Consider the following 17,728-nt stretch of genomic DNA (forward strand, 5'->3'; position numbering starts at 1 on the left):
AACCTTCAGATCACGACCTGAGCCAAAATCAAAAGGCTGCATTTGAATAAAGTCTGTCTGGTGATAGAGGCAATGAGCCAAGCAAATAACCTAGGGAAGAAATCTGTCTGTAGAGAGAGCAACAAGTGCAAACATCCTGAGAAGGAAATGCACTTTCTGAATTATGCTATAGGGAGTGCATGGACTCTTGCATGGGTGCAAAGTGAAGGAGATGGAAACTGAGCAAAAATAAGATCCAAGAAGTAACAGGTATCAGTATCCTGATCTTATAGCTCTTGTGGGCTAAAATAAAAAGAATTTCCCTCTGAATGAAGTGAGAGGATTTTATTTTATTATTTTATTTTATTTCTTTTTTATTTTTTTTATAAACATATAATGTATTTTTATCCCCAGGGGGAAGTGAGAGGATTTTAAAGAGTTTGAGTGATGAGCATGGCAATCACCAATTTTAAAGTATCAATAAACTGTGGTGTAAGGAACACATTATAGATGAATAAGGGCAGAAGGATAAATACCTAGTATGAAGCTTTGGTAGTAACAGAGATGAGAGGTGGCTTAAACTGAGGTGGTGGCTATGGAGGAAGTAATATGATCAGATTCTCAAAATTGTTTTAAAGTGAAGCCAAGGAACTTTCCCAGAGGACTGGTAACACATTGCAGTTGTTATTTGAAAGAGAGAAATGAGTCAACAATATCTCTAATATTTTAGGGCTGATCATTAATGCAGCTTACCAAATATTTCTGGTTTTTCTTGAACCAGCAGAATATCTTTCTTCTTCTTAGTATATAGGAGGAATATACTTCATGCCCTTTTGCATTTGAATATGGCCACATGATTTTCTTTGGCCACTGAAAGAGAACATATGACACTTTTTGCTAACATATCTGTCAATATATGATTTCTCAAATAGTTCTTATCTCCCTACTAACACTGGAAATGCTATGGATATTGGCTATTTCAACAGCTTAGATTCTGGAGTGAGGACAACACAGGGCAGAACACTTAGCCTACCCCAAAGTTGCTGTAGCATTAAAAAGAAAAAAAAAAATATTTTAACTCACTGAAATTCTGCAGGATATTTGTTACTATAACATGTCCTAGATATTTGTAATAAATAGATTTGAGCAGCTAGAAGGATGAGATCTCGACTCACTAAGATTAGATTGAGCAGGGTAGGAGGGACAATCAGAAATTTGGGCAGGTCAAGTTTCAGTTAAGTCTATCAGAAATTCAAGTCCAAATGTTAAATAAACAATCTGACATAAGAGTTTAGAGCTTTGGGTAGAGTTATTGGCTGAGGATAGAAATTTGGACTCTATTAAGATTGAGTACTTAATGTCACAAGATCACATGAGATCGTTAAATAATTAGGTGCAAGGAGATAAGAATAAAACTTGTCAGGATAAGGTATGAGGCATGTAGACATTTAGAAGTCGGAGAGAGATCAGGAGGAAGCAGAAGTGAAAACTGGAAAGAATTACCCATAATGAAGAATGGATAATGTCTTAGAACTTAGGAAGAAAGTGCTAAAACAGAGGCCATTATCAACTATGATAAGTGTTGCTGAAAGTTTAAATGTGATGAAATTTAAAAATTTACTATTGGAGGGGTGCCTGGTTGTTTCAGTCAGTTAAGCATCTCTTGATTTACACTCTAGTCACCATATCATGGTCCTGAAATCCAGCTCCCACATAAGGTGTGGAGCTTGCTTAAGATTCTCTCTCTCTCTGCCCTTAAAAAGAAAAAAAAATCATTGGATTTAGTGATTTGAACATCATCAGAGACATTAAAAGAACTCTGTCCATGGTGGGAGGGAGAAGCAAACATCTGATTGAAATGTTTTCCAGGGGGAAGAGGGATTGAAGTTAGCACGGTTAGAAACTTTGGGGGAACAGTTTTGTCTTAAGTGTTATCTTAAAAATGGGAGAAATATCTAGGATCAATTATCGAGTATTTTTAGCATGAAGGATATCATAGCATTTGAAACAGTTGGGAATTATATTGCAGAAAGGTGGATATTGACAATGGAATGAGAGGATAATTGTGTGAACAATGACATCAAGCAGACACAAATGGTACTATTTAATATACAAGTAAAAGGCTTGGCTGATTTCAGTATATGCACTCTTCATCCATAATAAATCAAGGAAATTCAGAGTAAATGAGTACAGGTGTAGCTATGGGTTCCTAGATGGGAATGTAAAGCATACAGCGACAGAGGCAAGACGTTGGATATACATACAGGGGAGTGTGTAGGGATGTTCTTTTCTGATTGCTTCTCTTTCATTAAAATAGGAGCAGCACAATCAGCTTAGAGTGAGGATGCTGCAGGATTAATGAGAGAAGGTGTGAAAGTTATCTAGAAATTCAGGAGAATGAATGGATGAACTGTATGAAATCAGAATGTCAGGCAGAATTTTAAGTTCGTGATCATAAATTAAAGTCAGAATGGTCCCAATAGTCACATGTTTTTTTCCTAATCTAAATAGTTAAATAGTACTGATGCAGAGTAGATGGAGAGCTAAATGCTACCAGAGTTGGTATATTAGGATGTCTTGTGAAGAGCAAAAGGGTTAGGGGAGAGCAAATATGAGAGAGTGGTGGAATCCCACCTGGGTAAGCAGGAAAGAGACGCCCAAAGATGAAAGACAATGAAAACCAGTGGGAACAATGGTTTGTTAGCTCAAGATGGGTGAGTGCATTGCTTGGTATAGGTTATTAGAGGCAGTAAAGAAAAGTGAGTTAGTAGTTAATAGTCTGGCAGCTGGGGAAGAGAGAGTAGTCACTGATGATTTTTTTATTTTCTTATCGTTACTACTGATAATGAAAAGGCAGAGAATTTTGGTGACAGTGAGACATCACTGCAGACTTGGTCAGCAATCACAGACCCCTGCTAAAGAAGGAAATAGTACAAGCGTTAAATAGGTCATGATGATTTGACCCTTGTGGTTAAATGTGGGAAGGGAAATGGACTATTTCCCTTCAAAATTTCCCAATGCAGTTCTCATTTTGTACGAAAGTGATTGCTGTTGGTAACAGAAAAGAAAGCCCTAGGGAAGAAAATAATCTTTTTCATGCCTATTTAATTCTAAGCTATATATATTTTAAAGAGGAATAAACCAATACACACAAAATAACTATTTAAATTAATGAGCCCTGCCAACTATGGTCTAAATACTTGTAACTAAACACATATTCTTTTATTAAAAAAAAACCACACAACTCAGAAATAATTATCCTGGAAACCTTAAAAATAAATTGCTAATTTCCAACATGGATACAATTTCCTTCTCAATCTTATCATTTAAATTGTAAAGTGCTTCCCTATTTATACAAATGTATATGCATATTTTTATGGGAAACCATTTCAAAAGAAGACACATTCTGATATGACAAGTATTTTTGTTTGTAATGAGAGGATGGAGCACAAACTGAAATATAACACTGTGAAATATAAGAAATACAAGAGAATGAATTTATGCAATGTGTGGACAATTAGTCTCACTGTTTTCCTTTCTCTCACAAAAAAAAATAATTTAAGTGAACTTAAAAATGGAAACCATATTAATGCAATTAAAAGAATGACATGTACCTGGGATTAAATTCTGTCTTCAACCATTTTTATAGGATGATCCCATAAACCTTTATTTTATCATTTATAAAATAAGAAAGCCCCTTTTCCTCTCTTTTCCCCCCTCTCACAGTGATTACATTTTTTAGAGAATTAGTCAATATGTTTAGATATAATTTTACTGCATGTTAAATAAGTTTTCAGTAATAGTTTTGAAAATATCGAAAATTTGGTTTACACTGACTGTTTACCTTGGGCAAACCAATCTTTATTCTACTAAGACTGCTTATTCTACTAATTTTGAAACATTTTGCTAAAGTCTAAGTTTCAATATTCAAATAATCTCAACAAATAGCAAAATTGTATTAGATATATCATATGTATATAAAATTATGCTAAAAGGGTACTGCTAAATGAATCTTCTCCTAATCAAAACATCCAAGTAATCAGCAATTAAAATATCCCAAAGTAATTCCCTACAAGACACCTTCACCACATACACTACAGAACCATTGGAATGATGCATAATCATTTGTGTGTTCTTGAAATTTACATAAATGGAATCATATTATTATATGCAAACTTTGTGTCTGGGTTTTTTGCCTCAATGTTTTCTTTGTGTTTCATCCATGTTGCTAGATAATAGGATTTATTTATTCTTTTCATACATATTTTTCATTGGATGCATATACCAAATATTATTTATATATTTTTAAAAGGTTTATTTATTTGTTTATTTGAGAGAGGAAAGAGAGCAAACAAGTACCCGCATGATCTGGGGGAGGGAGAGAAGAGAGGGAGAAGCAGACCCCCTTTTGAGCAGGAAGCCAGATGTGGGGCTCAGTCCTGGGACTATAGGATCATGACCTGAGTGTAAGGCAGACACTTAATAGACTGAGCCACCCAAGCACTGCTTTATTTTTTTATATCAATGGAGACTTGGGTTATTTCAAATGGTTTGTTACTATACATTATTATTCACATTTAGACCTACTATTGTTTTAATTACCTTCTCATCTCATTGCTAAGGAAGGAATTTTTGCTGAAGATTACAGGGATAGCTGAACACATGACACTCAACAATAGACTGATAAGATGGACAGAATTTGTTAGTCACATAGACTCACAGCATCAGAGAGGAGAACATGCCAGTAAGTTTCAGGTGGGAGTTTTATTCATGAACAGAATGAGCAATCAGTGTCTGTGGGGAGTAGGCTTAGTAATGTCAAGAGGGGGAAGTGACCTCTACCTTCTTTGAAAGATGTCATTAGGTTCTTTGAAAAGTATTATGGCCTGGTAGCTAACTGGCAACTGCTACTCAGGGATAAGGAGAGACCATGCCTGGTCCCCTCATAAGGAGGGTTTTTGGGCCAGGACCTTTTCCAAGGGAACAGAGTGAGTAAGGGAACTTCTTGGTAAGTTACCTGAAGCCCTCCTGTTTTCACCATATGTCAAGGCAACACATCATATTGGACTTTAATTTTACTCCTTACACCACAGTGATCCATCTGGACATTTTTTTTCTTCCTGTATGGGAAATTAATTGATTTAAACCTTTATTGGAAAAAATATCTTTTACACAGCCCTGTCACTTGTTTTATAAGTCAGTCTTATATGTGTATGTCCATTTTGGAATCTGTTCTTTTTCATTACTGAATTTGATAATTCTTACACTAATCCATATAACTTTATTGCTTAAAAATAGGTCTTGGTATTTTATTAATCCTCCAACTTTTAGTTCTTTATTCAAGACTACCTTGATTATACTCAGACATTTTAATTTGCATATAAATTTGATGACTGACATGCAGTTTCAAGCCCAGGAAAACTTGTAAACCTACTGGGATTTTTATTGTGATATGTCTAATTTATAGATTAACTGTGAGAAAATTGATGTCTTTACAATGCCAACCTTCTAAACCATGAATTTGGTACATGATCCCTAAATTTTCTTTTTCTTTTTCTTCAAAATATATGTGTATATTATTAAAAATATATTTCACAAATCATTCAATTTATTCCTTAGTGTTTGCTTTGTTGGTGGAAGTGCCTATGAATATATTCTTTGATACAGGTAAAATTCATATCACATACAGTTAACCACTTTAAATTGTGCAATCTGTGGGCACCTAGGTGGCTCAGTCATTGAGTGTCTGCCTTTGTCTCAGGCCATGATTCCAGGGTCCTGGAGTTGAGCTCTGCATCAGGGTCTCTGCTCGGCGAGAAGCCTGCTTTTCTCTCTTACTCCCCTTACTTGTGTTCCCACTCTTGCTGTCTCTCTCTGTCAAAATAAATAAATAAATAAATAAATAAATAAAATTAAAATTAAAAAATAAAACTTAAAAAAATTAAAAAAATAAAGTGTGCAGTCCCATGGTATTGAGTGCATTCTAATGTAGCATAACCACGGACTCTGCTTAGTTTCAAAATATTTTCATTATGTTTATATAAATTGTCTCAGATCCTCCATCCCTCCATCCTCTGACAATCACTAACCTATTCTCTGTCTCTAGATTTGCCTATTGTGGATATTTCATATAATATGAATCATATAATTGGTAACATTGTGTCTAGTTTCTTCGATTAGCATAATGTTTTCAAAGTTTATCCAAGTTGTAACATATATCAGTATCTTATTCTTTTTATGGCTGAATAACATCTGTTGGTATGTATACACCTCACACCATTTATTCATTTTACCCATTGATGAACACTTGGATTGTTTCTAATTTTTGGCTATTATAAATAATATCACTACAAAAAACATGAGCAAGTGTCTGTGTATACACATAATTTTAATTTTCTTGAATATACACCTAGGAGGGAATTGTTGGGTTATATGGTAATTCAACGTTTAACTTTCTGTGGAACTGCCAAACTGTTTTGCACTGGAGATACACCATTTTACCTTCTCTCTAGCAATGTACAAAGTTCCAACTTCTGTGCATTTTACCAACACTATTTATTTTCCTATTATTTCTTATTTCATGTTTATGGGCAGTGGCATTTCATTGTTATTTTGATTTGCATTTACTCAATGATCAATGATGTCAGACAACTTTTCCTGTGTTAATTGTCCATATGTATATCTTCTTTGGAGAAATATCAATTAAAGAAGCCATTTGCTCATTTCTTAACATGGTTGTTTATCAAATCATTGAAATCAAATTTAGTTGTTAGACTTTTTTACATATTCTGTATATTATATCCCACCAGATAAATTATTTGCAAATAGTTTCTCCTATTTCCTAGGTTCTCTTTCCATTTTATGGAAATATCCCTTGATAATGTCCTTTGAGGCATATATTTTTTTAATTTGGATAAAGTTCAATTGATCCTTATTTTTTTCTTGCTAAACTTTTGGTGTCAGATCTAAGAATCCTTTCTTAAATATGAAATTCTGAAGATTTACTTCCATTATTTCTTTTCATAGTTTCATGAAACTATGAAACAAATTTTAGCTATCATATTTAAATTTTGGTACATTCTACATTGTTTTTTATATGGGTTGAAGTAGGGTGTCCAACTTCATTTTTTTGCTTGTTGTTATCAAGTTGTTATGACCTCATTTGTTGAAGAGGTTTTTCTTTTGCCCATTGAATAATGTCAGCACACTTATCTGCAATCGATTTTCCATAAACATTTGAGTTTATTTCTGGATTAATTCTATCTTATCTCTCTGTATGTTGCTCCCTATAAAAGTACCAGACTGTTCAATTTCCTGTAACTTTAAAGTCAGTTTTGCAATTGAGAATCATGAGTCCTCCAACTTTACTTTCTCTTTCTATAATATTTTGACTATTTAGTTCCCTTTGCAATCCTATATGAATTTGAGGATTGTCTTTTCCATTTCTCTAAGAAAAGATAGTAGGAATTTTTAGAAGGATTACTTTGAATATATCAATTGTTTGTGGTATTTTTATTTTATTTTAACAATGGTAACATGGGATATCATTTGATTTACTTGGGTCCTTAATTTATTGCAGAAACATTTTGTAGTTTTCTGTATGTCTTTCACTGCCTTGTTTTTTTATTGCTAGATATATTTTTGGATGCTATTGTAAATGGAATTATTTAGTTAATGTGTCTTTTAGCACATTAAATATACCATCCCACTATTTTCCAACCTCTGTGGTTTCAGAGGGGAAATTTTTTCTGAGTAGTTTTCAGGATATTTGTATGGAACAAGTCATTTGTCAAGAATTTTTGTTTTGTCTTTAGCTTAGAACAGTTTGATTTTCATGTGTTTTGCTGTGAGTTTTCTTTTAGATCTCTATACCTATAGTTTGTTGACATTCTTGGATGTGTAGATTCATGTTTTTCATCAAATTGGGGCATTTTGGTCATTACATTTTACTTTTTCACTTTTTCTCTAGAACTCCCAGAATGAACATGCTGATGTGTTTTATTGACCTCTGTAGGCGTCATACATTTTGGGTTCATTTTTCTTAATTTTCTTTGTTTCTGTTCCTCAGACTGGGAGATTTCAATTTGCCTTATCTTCAAGTAACTGATTCTTTTAATTTTTTTTTCCTGCCTGCTCAAACATTTATTGAACCCCTGTGGTGAATTTTATTGCATAATTAAATTGTTTAGCTACAGAATTTGTTTTTGATACCCTTTTATAATTTCTATCTTTTATTAAAATTCCTGACTTGTTTAAACATAACCTCCTGATTATCATCATTTATTATGTCCTTCAGCTTTAAGCATATAAACACATTTAAAGATATATTTATTTATTTGAGGAGGAGTAAGAAAGAGAGAGAGTGGAAGGAGGGGCAGAGGAAGAAGGAGAGAGAATCTCAATTGTTTTAAGCTCAGACTGCACATTAAGTGTGGAGCCCCATGAGGGGCTTGATTTCATGACCCATGAAATGATGTCCTGAGCTGAAATCAGAAGTCAGATGTTTAACTGACTGAACTACCCAGGCACCCCTATATAACACATTTAAAACATTTTTTTTTCCTGCTAAGTATAATGTTTGGCTTATCTCAAAAATAGTTTCTACCAATTTTTTCTTTTTTAAAAATCCTCCCCAAGGATTACTGTTGTTGATTCTTTTTTAATTTTTTTAAAATTTTTATGTATTTATTCGAAAGAGAGAAAGAAAGTGCACAAGCAGGGAGAGGAGCAGAGGGAGAGGGAGACACAGACTCCTCACTGAACAGGAAGCTGGACATGGAGCTGGATCCCAGGACCCTGAGATCATGACCTGAGTGGAGGGCTGACCCTTAAGAAACTGAGCCACCCAGGTGGCCCACTGTTGACGATTTCTGAGAACTGCAGTCATCCATTTGTTTAGTGACTTTACCAAACTATTTTATCATGACTATAATCCTTGTACGTAGTTATTGAAGTCTGTTTTGTGTTACCTTCATACCTGACAGAGATTTCCTGGAATACTAGATTCAATAATAAAAGGAAATGATAGCAAATAAAGTTGTTTGTCTTTTTCTTTATTTATTTTTAGATTTTATTTATTTATTTATTTGACACAAGAGATCACAAGTAGGCAGAGAGGCAGGCAGAGGGAAAGGGGGAAGCAGGCTACCGGCTGAGCAGAGAGTCCAATGTGGGTCTTGATCCCAAGGCCCCAGGACCATGACTCGAGCCAAAGGCAGAGGCTTTAACCCACTGAGCCACCCAGGCACCCGTTTGTCTTTTTAAATTCTTTCAACATAACTCATGCCAAGGAAGAAACTTCAGTCTGACAAGCTTGAAACAATGGTCAACCCCTGGGAAGATGTCTCAGTGAACCACTAGACTGATCTAAGCATAGAAACTTTATTTTTGGAGGACAAAGTCCTGATTACCTACCTTTTCACTGGGAAGCTGCATAAGGAATGTGAGATATCACATAGTTTCTATATGAAATGTCAAAATTCACAAAAATGTACCTGCCTACTTCTTTTCAGTCTGACCCTTTGATGCTGTATATGTTAACAAGACTCCAAAGTTTTAAGTAATTGACCCTTACAGTTCTTGCCAGCTTGGTAGTTGTTACAGAGAAGTGCCTGATTCTTAGAGCTTTGTACTTTGGGATCTTTCACAACATCAATTTTGTGTATATTTTTCATACTTTAATTTTCTATTATTTTTATGGCACAAAGAAATGTAATTTTTAAATTGTTATATCCAGTAACCATTCTAAATTTACTTATTGGTTGTAAAAGTTTTTCTAAAAATTCTTCTTTTCACTGTCATATTATTTTTCTTTAAAATAATAAATTGTATAGTTTTCAGCTGAGGTATAATCTGCACACAGTGAAATATAGAGATTTTAAGAAAACCTAAACCTTTTAAAATAAGGAATATATTTGCATAATCAGAACTCTAGTCTATTTATAAAACATTTCTTTACTTCAGCAGATTTGAAACCTTTCCCCACTTCAGGAAAAACATCATTCTTATTTTTATCATCATAGTTTAGTTATACTTGAAACTTATAAAAATGAGAACACAGAGTTCCTAGTCTTTTGACTTCTTTACTCAGCATAAAGGTGTTTCTTGTTTTCTGTTTTGAGATTTATCCATGTGGCTGCATGTAACAGAAGCCCATCCTCTTTTATTGATTGGTAGTATTGCATCATATAATTTCAGCAGACTTTATTTATCCATGAGCTGCTGGTAAATATCTCTAATTTTTATTTGTTATTTCTTTAACCACTATAATATTCTAGTCTCTGTGTGTGTTCTTATATGTGGATTTACTACTTGGTCATTTTATTCTTTTAGAGCTTTTATTCATTTTAGAGCAGGAGATAGGGAGAGTGATGGCATGCACAAGTAAGAGGAGGGAGAGGGCAAGCTTTATTGCCCTGAGGGCAAAGACTGACATGAGATTCTATCCCACAACCCTGAGATCATGACCAGAGGCAAAATGAAGAATTGGATGATGAATTGACTGAGCCACTTAGGAGCCCCTTACAGGGTGTTCTGATAACAAAAGCCTTTTATTTTTAAATAGTCTGACTTACAATTTATTTTAATTGTTATTTGTTTTTTGTGTCTTATTTAAGAAGTTACCACATGCTTAAAAGTCAAAAATATTTTCTTAGATTTTTTGGAAACCACACTTTAGATTTTATGTCTGACATCCATACAAAATTATATTTTGTATCTAATATGAAATCAAGGTTAACTTTCCATAAATGGATATCTAGTTTTTCCAGCACCATTTCTGAAAGAACTATCTTTTCTTCTTTAAATTATTCTACTTGTCAAATGAAAAATCATTTGACAACATATGAACGGGTCTATTTCTGGACTTCTTAATCTGTCCATAATTCTAATTGTTTATTTTTTTGGCATGACCATGTTTTATTAATTGCTATAATTTATTCTCAGTATTAGGTTGTGTAGGCAGTCAACTTTGTTCTTATTTTTCCAAATTGTTAGACTCTGTCAGGCTCTTTGCATTTCCAAATATATTTTGAATTTTTTACAGGAAAAAAAATCCTGCAAGAATATGTTTTATATGACATTGAATATATGGGGAAGTTTAGGATGAATGATACCTGAGCAACATCAGGCCTTGTAGTTTATGAACATAATATAACCTTCCACCTATTTAGGACTTTCATAAATACTCTCCACAATATTTTGTAGAAGTATCTCACATATTTCACTTATTTTATTCTTAAATATTATTGTTTCTATTCTAAATGAATCTTTTTCTAAATAGAAACAGAACTGATTTTTTTTTTTTTTTTGAGATAGAGATAGAAAGAGCATGAGTGGTGGGAGGAGGGACAGAAAGAGAGAGAGAGAGAGAGCATCTCAACCAGGATCCATGCCGAGTGTGGAGTCTGACACTGGGCTTGATCTCACAACACTGAGATCATGACCTGAGCCGAAGTCAAGAGTTGGATGCTCAACCAACTGAGTCATCTAGGTGTCCCAAAGTAGAATTGATTTTTATGTTGAACTTATGTTCAGCAACCTTGCTAAATTCACTAAGTTGTATTCTTATATATACGATATTAGCTGAATATGCTTTTTACTATATTGAGGGAGTTCCTCTCCAGTCTTAGGTTGCTGACAATGTTTTTGTTTGTTTGTTTGTTTGTTTTGTTTTATGATTTGGTGCTGAATTTTGGCACATTTTTCTGTGTGTAATAAAGGGAACATATGACTTTTTATCTTTTGTTAATGCTGTAATTTAATTGGTTGATATTTTCTGAATATTGGATCTATCATCTAATACCAAAGCCATGACATAATGTTTCTGTATATTTTAAAATTCTTTTTCCTAATATACAGCCTCTATAGGTCCCCTGTGCTCAACTTAGGAACACAAAAGGGAAGGAAAGGAAATCTATCAATAAGTGGAATTTGAGTCATTTGGATTTGTGTGTCTATAATTCTTATACTACATGGAAGTCTTGGAAACCCCTGACCTGGCTGATATAGGAAAGCAATTTTCCTCCACGTACAGATCCTATAAAAGTATAACTTGTGGCACCATTCTTCAAGAATGATGCCTGTCTTTATAAGTATCTTTGTTTTTCTCTTTGACTTCAGACAAAAGGTTAGGTCTCAACACATCCCAACTGAGTCTGGGTACCTGTTAGAAGTAGTGAATACACCCAAAGAATTGTGATTCATGGTGAAAATATCATGGCAGAAACTAGGGAAATAGATATGGAAATTGGAAGTAGGTCTTGAGGTTGTTAAACTACAGAGGGCATAATATTAGGCTAGATAAGGAAGGTTTTGTGGGTTAGAACACTTCCTTATGGCTTGATTTAACATAATCCAAGGATATCTGAAATTGGTTGTAGAATGTTCTGGAATGGTTTCTTGCTATTCTATTTCAGTAAACTAGATAGAGGCATCAGAAATGACTTTATAGAGTATTCAGAAAATAGTTAGTAGGCATAAGAAGTGAAAGCCTCTAGAATGAATTTATAAAATAGTGAGTTTACCACCTGATTTCTTCCTGGGAATGACCAGAGGACATTTACTGCATTAACACATTAAGGAATTCACTGTGAAGAAGTTATGGCAACTTTGGACCCTGTTATGGCTGCCCTCTTTAGATCAGGGTTGATGGGAGAGATATTTCAGTAAAACTGGAATTCCTGATATGAAATGGGATTATAAAGTAACAGAATAACCAAAACTAGCATTTTTGTATATAAAAAAAGTAAGAAAGGCAGAAGAAGCATTACCAACAGCAATGACAGAGGATCGGTCACAATATCTTGACCCAAAAAGTTCTGGAATTCTTAGTAATCAATTATAATGAGATGGATTGGTAGTTTGAGCATTGTATTACCTAGAATTACTGGGTTGTAAGCAGGACAATTAAAATCTGATGATTTTAGTTCAAGCATCAAGATCAAGCTGATCAAGCATCAGTTGCCACAATGGAAAAATAAAAATTCTTCATTTACATTCCAGATCTAAGTTAGTTCTGAGAACCCAGTGGCTAAAGGAGACTCCGAGTAATTTTCAGGAAGGAGACATTAATATCAAATTATATGATAAAAATTCCGATTCTTAACCAAAGAGATTTTCTATTTTTAAAAATACCTGTACAATGGAGAAATGAGATATCCAGATTGTTTGAAACGTTTTTGAAGGAGCTGACCTGACATTGAATCCAGGGTATGCAAATACCCTCACCACTGAAGTGAGATCTAGTGGCGAATAGGTGATGATGGAGCCCTGACCATCAAAAATGGAGTCCATCGCACAATTGCTCCAGTATTATTAATTGATCCCTAATTGGATAACTGAGATAGCTTACTTAGCAGCTAACACAGTCCTCACATTGTGAGTAGAAAATATGCATATTACTGTATCTCATGTTAACTTCTACCACAGAGACACATTCAACAATAAGCTACAATGGCTTGTTATATGACATCAGTCCATGTATTTTCTTAATGACCCAAGGGGCATATACAATGGAGTTTGTGGCAGAATGCTTGTGTTTTAAACTTGATTTTACCAGAATATCACTAGAATATGGCCAATGCTCTGGCACATTGTTCAGAGTTATGAAAATTAACTTATTGAAATCATGTAGTATAAGCCCTGACAGTTGGGGTTTTGTTTCTTTTCTTTTTCTTTTTTTCTTTCTCTCTCTCTCTCTTTTTTTTTTTTTTTTTTTTTTTTTTTTTTTTTTGGTAATGTAAGTGCTTAACTTAAGCTTTAATTGCAGAGACATTCACTTCAACACATTGCCAACTACATGGGTAGACAAAGTCAGGCCACCTCCTGCTGCTAAGGATCCTTTGTTTTAGAGACCTTGGTTGAATTCAATAACAGGTCATTTGGGTCATTTATTTTTTATTCTACCTGAACTTTAAATTCCCACTTTTACATTTTAAATTCACCAATGAAGAGTGAGCTTGTGAAAACCTAGGTTCCTAACCTTGACCCCAATAAAAACAGAACTCTAGGACCTTGAGTGCTTTCTCTGCCAATGTGCCTTGCTATGAGGCCTCAGGTGTTTTGTAAGGCTTAGGTCCCATAAGGAATAAGTCTATATTTTTTCAAAGTTTCCTGAAGCTTACCTCAAAAAGATATTTTTCAATCATAAGAAGAACCACAAAGGGCTAGTGCAAACATAACACTGGTTATTGATAGATTAATACCAAGACAAAACAAATTACTAGCCAGAACACCAATTAGCCAGAATACTAAAAAGAATCAACATTTTGAGTATAGATGTCAATCATTTCCCAAATCTAATCTTACTGGAGGTGGAGTAAGTTAAATTGATAAATGATCATTCATTTATTCACATTTTTTAATAAAAAAATTCCCAATTTATAATTTTGTCATGTACTCAGGTCATGATGCATTATTCTTTCACTTAAACTTAACATCTTCCTGAATGGAGTTCCAAACGCATTGTTATTTGAATAATATACTTCATTTGGTCAATTGGATTGTGTTCACCAACTAAGTTACTCTAATCCTCAGAGTCCTGGGACAAGGTCTTACATGCATGTGCTTTATTTTTTAAGAGATCCAAAGAAACTGAAGCAGGGAACTGGGTGACCTTAAATGGTGAAGAAAGTAAGGCAGTATGTTGTTACATTAGCAATCTGGTCCTTGCAGTGGGTTCCTGGCATTTGATTCAGTTCTCATGGGCTGGGTGGGAAAACAAAACAAAGCAAAACACAGACCTTAAAACTGTTGATTTATGTTTTCAGTTGTTTAAAGATTGCTTTATGTAGCATTCACCACACATGTACTTCTGTATTTTCACATGGGTCAAACTGGATGAGCAGGTTTCCTCTAGGCAAGGTATTGGTCAACCACAAAATATACAAAATACTTAATACAAGAGAGATAATAGAACAAGCTACAGATCCTTCTGCTACAACAGATCCAAGTCAGGCATTGATTTTCATTACTGTTCTTCACCATTTTCCAGCCTATATTTCCCTTAAAGTCAAGCTTCAATCGTCTAATTCCCCAAATCTTAATCCAAAGGGATTATGAGTCATAATTTGTTTTACTGTTTTCAGTCTGCACTTGCTTAACTTGTCTGCTTACAGTAATCACTAGGAACAAAACAGCAAGAGATTAATCCCTTAAGTTTTATATCTGCTCTTCACTATTTCTATTTTATAGCAATCTTACCTCCTCTATCTATATCTTAACTTTTTTTCTTTGTCTTTTAGTCTACTGACAAATCACATAGCTCAAATGGTTGTATGATAGTCATAGCTTCATGTTCAGTAAAACTCTTATTCTGTGCTCCTCTGAAAGACTTCCTCTAGGAACAATTACTTCTAAATTGGCATAACCTAAGTTGTCAGTAAGTGATTGCATAAGTTCTGGAATAATTATGGGAAGGATGGTGGAAAGTTTGTATCCTGTGCTTGCTAGACCCATGTATTTTTTATTATATTTTTATTTTTAACACAGCTCCATATATAAGTTGTTGGTACAGTGCAAATATTACATCTGAAGTGACAACACCCCAGTGTCAGGGGCCACACCAAATGAGTGCTTTAGGGTATTTTTAGTAGAACATTCCACCATTCTATTAGTCTATTTTCATGACATAATACATAAGAGAACAAGTGGTCCCTGTGTCCATGTACCTACACTTCCTCCTCCTGTGCTAGTGAATAGCTTCTCTGGCTGGAATGATTTCATTAAGGGTTTCATGCGATATTGAACAGGCTATAAGCCTTTTGGGTGTTTGTACCAGCAGACATACTGCAAACAGGATAAACAGATCTACATTAAGAGTAGATGTCAATTCTGATACACAGAAAGTAATAACCCCTCAAAATGTCTGGCTGGATTTCTAAGGGAGCAATGAAATAAAGAGAGTTCAGTTTTGGTCCCTGCTTTTGGAACACTGGACTATCAGCAAACATAGTACCTGTATTAACCCTAGTGAAAAGGAAAAACCCAGGTTGAGAAACATAGCACTAGAGGTTTATTGGCCTTATGAATGGAAAATTATCACTTGGTGAACCATTTGATCAATAAGTAATCATATCATATTCAAGTTTATGAGGACTAAGTAATTTATGTGCATTAAATTTTATTTTTACATGTATAAATAGAATATTGCCATTTTAAAATGGAGAATCTAGGTTACTTTTCACCAAAATGGCAAAAAAATCTATTATTAAGGCTATGCTGTTAGAATATATATAAATTTATGTAAAGTTAGAATATATATAAATTTATATGTATAAATTTATTAGAAACATATATATGTATTTGTTTCTTGCTTACATGAACTAAAGAAAAAGGGGCCAGTGAGAGTATTATATGAAAATGTTGAAAGAAATTCATATTTTTAAAAGTATTTTTCATAGAATTCAGACACAAAATATAAAATACAACAATGGAAAAGATTATTTTTTCCCAGACATTTAGAGACAATTAACCTTTGGGATATGTACAAAATACTGATCAAAGCAAACACAAATAAGTTATGGGGTAAGTATATCCATGGACAGATGATGTAAGGAGAAGGTGATTCTAAATAGGAAAGAAAATGAAAAAAATAATTTTCCACTAAATCATGCCCTTCATGTCAAATAAAATACCTTCATGTGTTGACAAAAGGTGACTTTGACTGATGAATTCTGTTGTGGTTTCTATGTCACTACCTAAGTCTGTCAATCAGTTAATTGGCATCAACTATCAGCAAAATAGGAGTTTCTGAGCTCTATTGATCCTTATTTTCCAAATAGTGTGGTTTATTTGTATTATTGACTCCTGTTTCTGTGAAGAGGAATTTGCTAAGCCTCAGAAAAATGGTATATTATGTTTATCTCTCTTCATATATATCAAAATCAATCCTTAGTTTCTGTCTCTTATTTCTTATCCCTTTTCAAAAGAGCAACCCCAATATATATTTCCTAAGTATGTGAGCTGTAAACTAATTAGTGCAGTGATTTTTGATCAAGTATCTACCATGTGCTAGGCATTTTGCTTAATATCAGTGAAAAAAAACTAAGAAGGACTACTTTAGATTTTATAATGTGCAACAAATGCAACAAGTACAAGAAAAAAGTATTTAGAAAAATAAAGCAAGGTAAAGGATATCTGGAGTTCTGAGAGAACAAATTTAGATAATTAAATAATTTTAGATAATTAAATCAAGATTGGAGTAGTCATGCAAAATGAAAAAAAAAGTTCAATATTTAAGTATATTTGAAAAGAACTGCTATCATATGTTCTTGTCACAGATGCAAAACGTCATTTGTAAAATTACAGATATGAGCATTACCATAGCAAGGAATTTATTTACCATCTTAAAATCGAAGTGTTGATGAACATACTCGACCCTATTCTGAGTGCTTTTCTATTCCTGTGCATGTGATAACAATTATTCATTAATTTATTAGCTTTTCCTATGCTTTCTGGCTCTCCATGGTCCATTTCAGCTGTACTTCTTACTGTTTCCTCAAGATAGTACAGTATTAGTCTTGTTCATCAATTATTGTGGATGACAAATAAATGAAACATGTAGAGAGAACTTACACAAAACATGAGTGAAAGAGAAATAAATTAGGTGTCTCTTACGGTGTAAATGAAGAAGAGTAAGGAACATGAGAGGCAATTAAAAAAATGAATTTACCAAAAACGCCTGGGGTTCACCAATGTTTTTAGTTGAGTAGTCCTTAATTCAAAGAGTATGTAAGAATAGTCATTGCTT

The sequence above is a fragment of the Meles meles genome, chromosome 9 (genome assembly GCF_922984935.1).
Source record: "Meles meles chromosome 9, mMelMel3.1 paternal haplotype, whole genome shotgun sequence".
Lineage (NCBI taxonomy): Eukaryota > Metazoa > Chordata > Mammalia > Carnivora > Mustelidae > Meles > Meles meles.